This window comes from Meriones unguiculatus, chromosome 6 (assembly GCF_030254825.1).
Source record: "Meriones unguiculatus strain TT.TT164.6M chromosome 6, Bangor_MerUng_6.1, whole genome shotgun sequence".
NCBI lineage: Eukaryota > Metazoa > Chordata > Mammalia > Rodentia > Muridae > Meriones > Meriones unguiculatus.
In genome coordinates, this window is record NC_083354.1 from 30,968,985 (window position 1) to 30,976,888 (window position 7,904).

The window sequence follows — 7,904 nt, forward strand, 5'->3', positions numbered from 1 at the left end:
ACCTGATATGAAAGAGAAGGGACAGGAGGACAACTTCTCAGATTTTGTGGCCAGTGGTTTGTGGTGTGGGGGGTATTGTGGCCAGTGGTTGGGGGGGTACCGTGGGCACATACAGAGGTCAGAGGACGGGGCCAGCCCTCTCCTCCCAGCACGTAGGTAGCAGGGATTGAACTCAGGTGTTGGTTTTGTCGTCAGTTAACTTTACCGGCTGAGTCATCGCTCTCGTTTGATCATGTCTACCCTACAAAGGGTCCCTATGTGGTGGGAGGAGACTTTAGCATTGCATCAGGGGTGTGGTCTCAGGAGCCAGCTTCATTCCTGAAATCCCCATCTTTCTCTCAGCTACAGCAGAGCAAGGGAGGGGCCTGGATGCAGCCTGGAGCGGCCACAGCAGCTCTGCTCGAGGGTAGTACAAGTCTCCGGCGAACCCCAGAGCAGTGTTCTCGGGTCTCCCAGAGCACGCCTCCTGCGGCAGCTCCTGGAGCCGAGCACCAAGAGCTTATCTCTGCTGTAACTTCACTCGCCAACACTGGGAGTGTGAAAGGCAGACGCTGCTGTCTCTCCCTGGAGCTGGGGCTGGCTCCCCCAGGACAGCTGGATCTTCTCAAAGAATCTTTTTTCCATTAAAAAAAAAATGTGTGTGTGTGTGTGTGTGTGTGTGTGTGTGTGTGTGTGTGTGTACCTGCTTGTGTGCGTGTGGACATGCACATAGGTGCTAGCTCTTGATATCAGGTAATTTCCTCAGTCCTTCCCCCAACTTATTATTTTTTAAGATTGATGTGTGTAGGCATTTGCCTGCATGTATGTCTGTGTACTGCACGCATACAGGTGCCCTGGAAGAAGGCTGGATCTGGAACTGGAACTGAAGATGGCTGCGAGCTGTCATGTAGGAGCTGGAAACAAACTGACCTGAATCTTCTGAGGAGCCGAGTTTCTTAACCCTGAGCTATCTCTCCAGCTCGTAGCCACCTTATTTTTTGAGACAGGTCTCTCTCTGAATACAGAGCTCAGTAAGTAAGCCAGGGTAGCTAACCAAGGGGCTCTCGACCCCTCTCACAGAACATGGCTTCTCTGTGGATGCAAGGGATTGAGCTCAGGCCCTTGTAAGTGTATGGCCAACACTTTAGTAACTGAGCCATCTCCCCAGCCCCAGAAACATTTTTCTGTCTCTCGCTGACACCTCCCTGGCCTCTCCCTTTCTGTCTCCAAGTCTATGCATACAGTTTTGTTTCCTTTTACCTCCCTGCCCATGAGCCTTTGCTGAACAAGGCTCCTGTCCAGAGCAGAGCTGGGGTGGCCTCTGCCAGTATTTGGAGCACGCTGGGGAATAGGGTCTGTTTCTCTGGTGTCGATGGGAAACTGTCAGCTCTCACCTGCACTTTGATCAGCCCTTGATCTGTGAAAGCAGACTTGGGGTGAGACAGTGACCAAAGGTTGACTGACGTAGTCACGGAATTGCTCTCCCAGCAGCTCGGAGAACCCAGGAGTGGAGTTTTGAGGAGGCGAGACCTGTCATTTGCCAGGTCGGTCCTTAGATGGGATGTTCTTATGTCTCAGCCCCGTGCAGGCTTATGATGTAATGCCAACGTGGCTAAATGCCATGAGATAAGGTGGCTGAATTCCATCTCGCCGCATTGCCTTCCTCCTGTCTGGAAAACAGGACATCACAAGACCCTGTGACCTTGCGATGAACATGGGAGCCTGGCTGCTCAGGAAGCGGGTGGCCCTCACACTTGCTTTTCCGTGGCTTGGTACAGTCTGTCACAAAGCAGGGTCCCTTCTGGGTTCCAGACAGAATATTCTCGGCTGGAAAGTCATATTTTCTTTTTGTCATGGTGGTCTGTGGGCCAGCACATGGCTTGTGGGCTGCACAGCATGGAGGCAGGATGCCAGAGCCAGAAGCCAACTATAATACCATGTCTCTCACGCAGAGAGTTCATGCGTGTGGGGTCAGCCTCCTAGGCCTACGACTTGAGAATGCCTGGACTGCTGAACCTTTTCCACAGGGTTCCACACTCACTCTCTTTGCTCCTTGACACTTGTTATATGTTCTGATCAGGGCTCTCTGACGTCTTCATTTGCCCTGTGCTCCACCACCTCATGTACACTGAGTTTCTGTATGTCCAGAAATGCCTGCCCCTTGCTCCCCCTCTTCTATACTCGTTATTTGGCTTTTTCTGTTACCAAACACTCCACATAGACAGCTTATGGGAGGGAAGGTTTGTTTTGGCTAATTCAATCCACCCCTAAGGGGAAAGGTGTGGTGGACCAGCCTTCATCTGAGGCAGGCAAAACTGCTCACGGTCCCAGGTGTTCCCAGCGGTTCCCAGCATCCCCAGGGAACACCACCCACTGGAGACCGAGCTCTCAAGACATGAACCTGTGGTGGACAGTTCAGATTCAACAGCATGTAGAAAATTCAACGTGGAGTTCTAAGTTCAAACCATCTTCCTCGAAAAGCATTTTAAACGTTTTGGATGATCCCTGTTTTAAGGACGAACCACTGGGCTTCCATTCTGCCTAGTGAAAGCGTGTGGCCCCTTGTTCTGGAAGTCTCTGGAGTTCCCTGGCACCCTTGCTAGGCTGTCATTTCACTGGGCAATGTCCATTTGACTCCTCCTCCTCTGCTATTACTGCCCACCACTGGAGAGCATCTCGAAGCACGCTGTTTTAAAATGGGGAGTTTTCTATTCCCCACTTGAATAAAAGTGTTCACCCTCTCTGGAGCGTCTGTCATGCAAAGCACCAACCAGGGTGGCCTGGCATTCATGTCTCAAAGACAAACTCGGCTCATCCTTGTTTATGCTTAAATCTCTGTTTCTCAAGGATTGGGCAACCCCCCACCAGTAACCTGAGCTACAAATGGGTCTGTACGGCCTGTTCCAGGGAACGTAACCATGCCTTTGCTTTAAAGAGTTGCTCTGCCCAGCCTGCAACTCCAGCTTTGTACCCAGAGGTTATCACAAGCCTGTTGTTATGACTGCCTCATGACCTCCTTGTTATGACTAACTTGTTATGCTGTAACCTCGCCCATCTGCCTACCACACCTCCATTCCAAACCCCTCACCCCTGAGCTGTAAAAGCCTTACCTTCCCCAGCTCTGCTGCTGACCTCTTGAACCCCGCCTTAGGGAGAGCAGCCAGTGTACACGGATGGAGATGCTAGCCTTGAGTAATTGCTTTGGCCTCAATGATTTGGGTCACTGGTCTTCCTCCTCTCGTCTTTGGGATTATCATTGTCTCTTACTAGGAGCTTCTCACCTTCTGTCTCCATCAGGAAGGAGGTTTCCTTGATTTTGTCTTCAGATTACATCTCCAAGCAAGATTGCCTTCAGAATATTCCAAGAGCCGCACTTGAAGTGAGGTGGCAGTCACCATCAGCTGGCTCAGGAAAGATCATCCACCCTCACCCGCCAACACCAACCTCTGCTCCCAGCCAACAGCCTCCAGATCCGCTATGTGGAGCAAGCTTACCTTTACCCCCAGGCTGCTCTAAGGGTTAAAGGAGACAGTGTGGGAAGGTTTGAGGGTGAGTGTCCTGCCAATATGTTTCTCATAGTGACGGGTCTAATCACCGCATCCTGGACGCCACCTCTTGCTCAGCTTTGTTAATCAGAGGCCAGACACAGTCTTTGCCCCCTACAGTGGAGCCTGTTTTGTAGCTGACAGAAAGCGCACAAGGAAATTAGGGGCAGATGTTCGCTTGTAAAGGAAGGTGTTCACCTCTTAGTCGGCTCTTGAGTGAAGTCTGCGGCATGGCCCGCGCCGCTCTGCACTGGCTGTGCTCTTATTACAGTTCTGATGTGAGCACCTGTTCTGAACATACCTGTTCCACCTTGCCATGGCACTGGCGGCTTTGTAAGATCGTGGTCAAACCTGAACAGTGACGTATCCAAATTGTCGTGTCTACTGTTTTCTACCCCTGTAATCCTGGCATACCAACCTGATCCTGTTATTCGCAGTCTCTGGCAAGACTTCACAGAAAATAATTACAAAGGGAGTGGAAAGATAGTTGGTTCCCAGACATTAGGGTCTGGCGCTGTAGGGTTTAGGGTGCTGTTTCACTTCCCTCTGAGAAGTGGAGGTAGACAGTTCCTGAATGCACCCGGTCCCTATCTCTCTATCCACCTAACCCCTGTGATGGAATCCAAAGTTTATGAGGTCTCAAGGCCAGTAGTAAGAAGAGAGGCACCACCAGACCATGCTTCCTTCATTGTCAGGAGGCCATGGTTCCCCATCATATGACACACCCTGGTCCCTCCTTCAGGATGCTGTGGTTCCCCATCATATGACACACCTTGTTCACTCCTCACGTGTCAGCCCTGTATTCTGAGCTCCTCTCATTCTGAGGTCACTGCTATTGCGTTTGCCAGGTCAGAATCCCGAGAGGGGTCAGTTGCTGTGTAGATGTCACCAGCTCAGATTTGAATAGCAAGCAGCTTATTCTCACCCGTTTCCCAGAAAGAAACTCCATGTCCTTAGCAAAGGGGTTCTAACCCAGCAAGCAGATTCAAAAGTGTTTCAGAAGTGCAAGGAGAGTACAGGTCCTCCCAGGCCAGCGGAGGGTCTTCTGGCCCCCTGTGAGCACAGGTTTGTACTGGACAGGCTGCAGCTGATGGGCCCCAGGATTCTGGTTCTCAGGTTATAGGTCCCACTTCCTCCCTCCCTGGGCAGCAAGGATGCCTGCCACCAGGCCCTTGATGGCTCAGGTGTGGAGGGAGCTTTCCACAGCTTCCCCTCTTGGGCTTATGCATGAGGGGGCGGGTTCAGGGAGCCATGGCTGGCTCGGGTAGCATGGCAGGCCTGTAGCCCGAGGACTCTGCCCCTCAGAGACTATCACTCATGTCAAACTGGGAGCTTGACTTTACTATAGAAAGGAACTCAAGAGGACCTAGAAATAGAAGTGAGACAGCTTGTCCTTTAGAGCATGGGAGAGGGGCTCCTACGAGAGCCTAAACTGTCTGCACTATACCATAGTATCAATAGGATTTATGACTCAGGGATGCATAATTTACAATCAGGTTCCAAGACTGAGCAAAGTTTAAATATTACATAAAATATACCAGCTGGCTTCCTTATTTTGCTCAAATAATTTTCTTTTATTAATGAACGTTGAGGCACCTTGTTTGGAAGTGGGGGTAGAGAGGCTGGTGATCCTGACAATGCAAAGGTTTATCTGTTCCAGCCCCAACGAGGTCCACTGGCTTAACGTAACTGAGGTCTCTGTAGCCAGCCATAATCGTGTTAACTTGTGGAAGCTCTGACTCCCCTTGAAATGCAAACCACAATCCAGGTTCTGGGCCGAGTCGCCTAACCTCCTTCCATGTCCCTTTAATCTTATGTCTTCTATCCTTCTTGGTTTTTTTCCACCAGCAATGCACAAGTCTAAAAACATTCCTCCCTTAGCATTGCTGACTCCTGGCAGGTTCATTGACTGGAGATGACCCTGGGACTTTAGTGAGGCACTAAGGGGCCTTGTAGCTGACCCTGGGGCTTTAGTAGGCGCTGAGGGGCCTTGTGGTCTAAAGTTATAGAAACATCTGCATTTATCCAGTTTATAAGAATTTGGCATTTTCCAAGGCTGCAACCACTTGCTTGTATTTGTACAGTTTAACCCAGCACAAGGACTGTCAGATAACAATGGGACACACAGCTCTGGCCACAGGTGAGCAGAGCCCCGGGGCCAGCAGGATGCTGCCGCTTCTGTCGGCCTCAGATGGATGCTGCTTTGGAATGAAGCAGAAATGGTGGCTTCCCTTTGACATCAGCTCTGTTCCCTAAAAGCAGTGTAAAAGCCATACTGCGCTCCCGGCAGTGGCTGCTCATTCTGGGTGCCATGTCTGAAGCACAGCTGCAGGGGCCTTGTCAGGTCCTGCCCCAGGCCGGCAGGAGAGCTAAGTGCAGACACAGGATTCGAGCATGTCCTTCAGCACGTCTAAGCCAGGATGTACTGGTCCCTAGCAAAGAGTAACTCATGAATTCCTCCTCCAGCACAGTAAGGGCGAGCTTGCTGGGGCCAAATCACTCACCCATAATAGTATCAAGAAATGTCAACAAGAAAACGCCGGAGAATAAACAAAGCAAGGTGCTTCAAGGAAGGGCCAGCGCTTGAAATAGGAAAGGACATTTTACAGCTTTTACCCACAACTCTGTGCAGTGGGCAGGAAACCCAAACTCTGGAAATAAACCAGCAGTGTTCTGACTTCAGGTGCAAAGGGCAGCGCACAGCCCTTGTGAAGGGTGTCCATGGAGAGGACGGGATGGACATCTGAGAGTCAGTACAATGTCTGCCTCTCTGTGGGGTGCTGGGCTAAGGATGAACATGCTGAAGCCTCATGCATGAAAACTCAGTTTTTTTTTCCAAATGTATATGGACTTTATTTATAATAAACTACATACAGTAAGAAGTTATGAAACGATCAGAAAAGCCATATGTAAAAGTTACATTCAAAATGCTTAGCTCATTTGTATTTGGCAACCTTAAAGAAAAGACTACCCCATCTATGTGAGTCTAAGGTTTTATACCTAAATCACTCTCTGTCATATCTTATATTTGTCAACTTAAGAAATATCTTTCTAGATCTTAAAAGACTTTCTTAAATCCTAAACAACTTAAGCCTAGCTGTGAAACTATAACTATCTAGCCTTCAACCCCATCAAGCCTTGGAATAGAAGTATTCCAAGAGAAGAATAGAACTATTATTGAAGTAGGAAGTACAGGCAAGCAGCTTCCAAAGCTAAGAGATGACAGAGGTTTACTGCCTGATCAGTCGCCCATTCTCTCTGTAACATTGGAGCATCACCTTCAGCCTTCTGGCCCAGTGAAAACTCAGTTTTGGGCTCAGCCAAATGAACTGCCCGAGAGAAACTTGAGCACCCCATGTTACAGGGCTGCGGGAGGTGCCTGCTTAGTGCAGGTTCCCAGGCCCGGCCCAGCAGCTTCAGCAGGACCTGGAGCTGCAGCGCCTGGGCTCTGCAGGCACCACACAGCATGAAGCCTCTTGGGCACCCAGGTTCTCACACTGCGGCTCCGAGGACAGGCACAGTCCCCGGGTCGTGCTCAGCCCTCTGCTGAGAAGGCTGTGAAAGTGAGAGGCTGGGAGCAGCTGCCACTGAGACATGGAGATGACAGGCCACAGAGGGCAGGCCATCGTCCCCAGCTGTCTCCTGCGTCCACATGATCCTGGCTTCTCCTCGTCACTGCCTTTAGCTCTCCACATGCCTCACCAGCACCGTCAAGCCTTGAACGCCTATCTGTGGAAGACCTGTTGGACATTAGTCAGCAGAAACGTGCTAAGCTGGTCAGGGGAAGAGAATGCCGTTAGTCACTGGTGCCTGGCATTCTAGACAACGCTGATTGTTTTTGTTGCTGTAACACCTGTGGAAGCTGGCCGACAGCTCACAGGAGCACCGTGAACATCGCAGCAGCGTGGAAGGCATATCCCTGCCCGACTAACTCTTCCTCACTCCACCACGCAAGAAACAGGCAGCAACTGGCTTTTCACACCCAGATCAGACAGTGTGGCAAAGCTACAAAGAATGCTCTGCCTTATCATCCGTCAGCCAAGGGACTCTTCTCTCAAAAATGAACACAATATATTGGGAAAAAAAAAAGAATAGGCCTGCTTTATTCTAAATCTTCAATTAACAGGAGCTTTATGGAAACATTTTAAGACCTAAGTGAATACACAAGTCTTTAAGGATTAAAAATGTGCTGTAATAAAACTTCTTATCTAAATCACTTACAAAAAAACTGATAAGGAAGCTCTTAATTAGTTTAGCTCCCAGATTAAAATTTAGGTGACCATAAAGCCAGACCATTGCCTATAATAGGGCAAATAAATTCTACCAATTCTAAGTTAACACTTTTAAAAAGCTTTTAAGGAGAGTTTTTTAGGGAAAAAA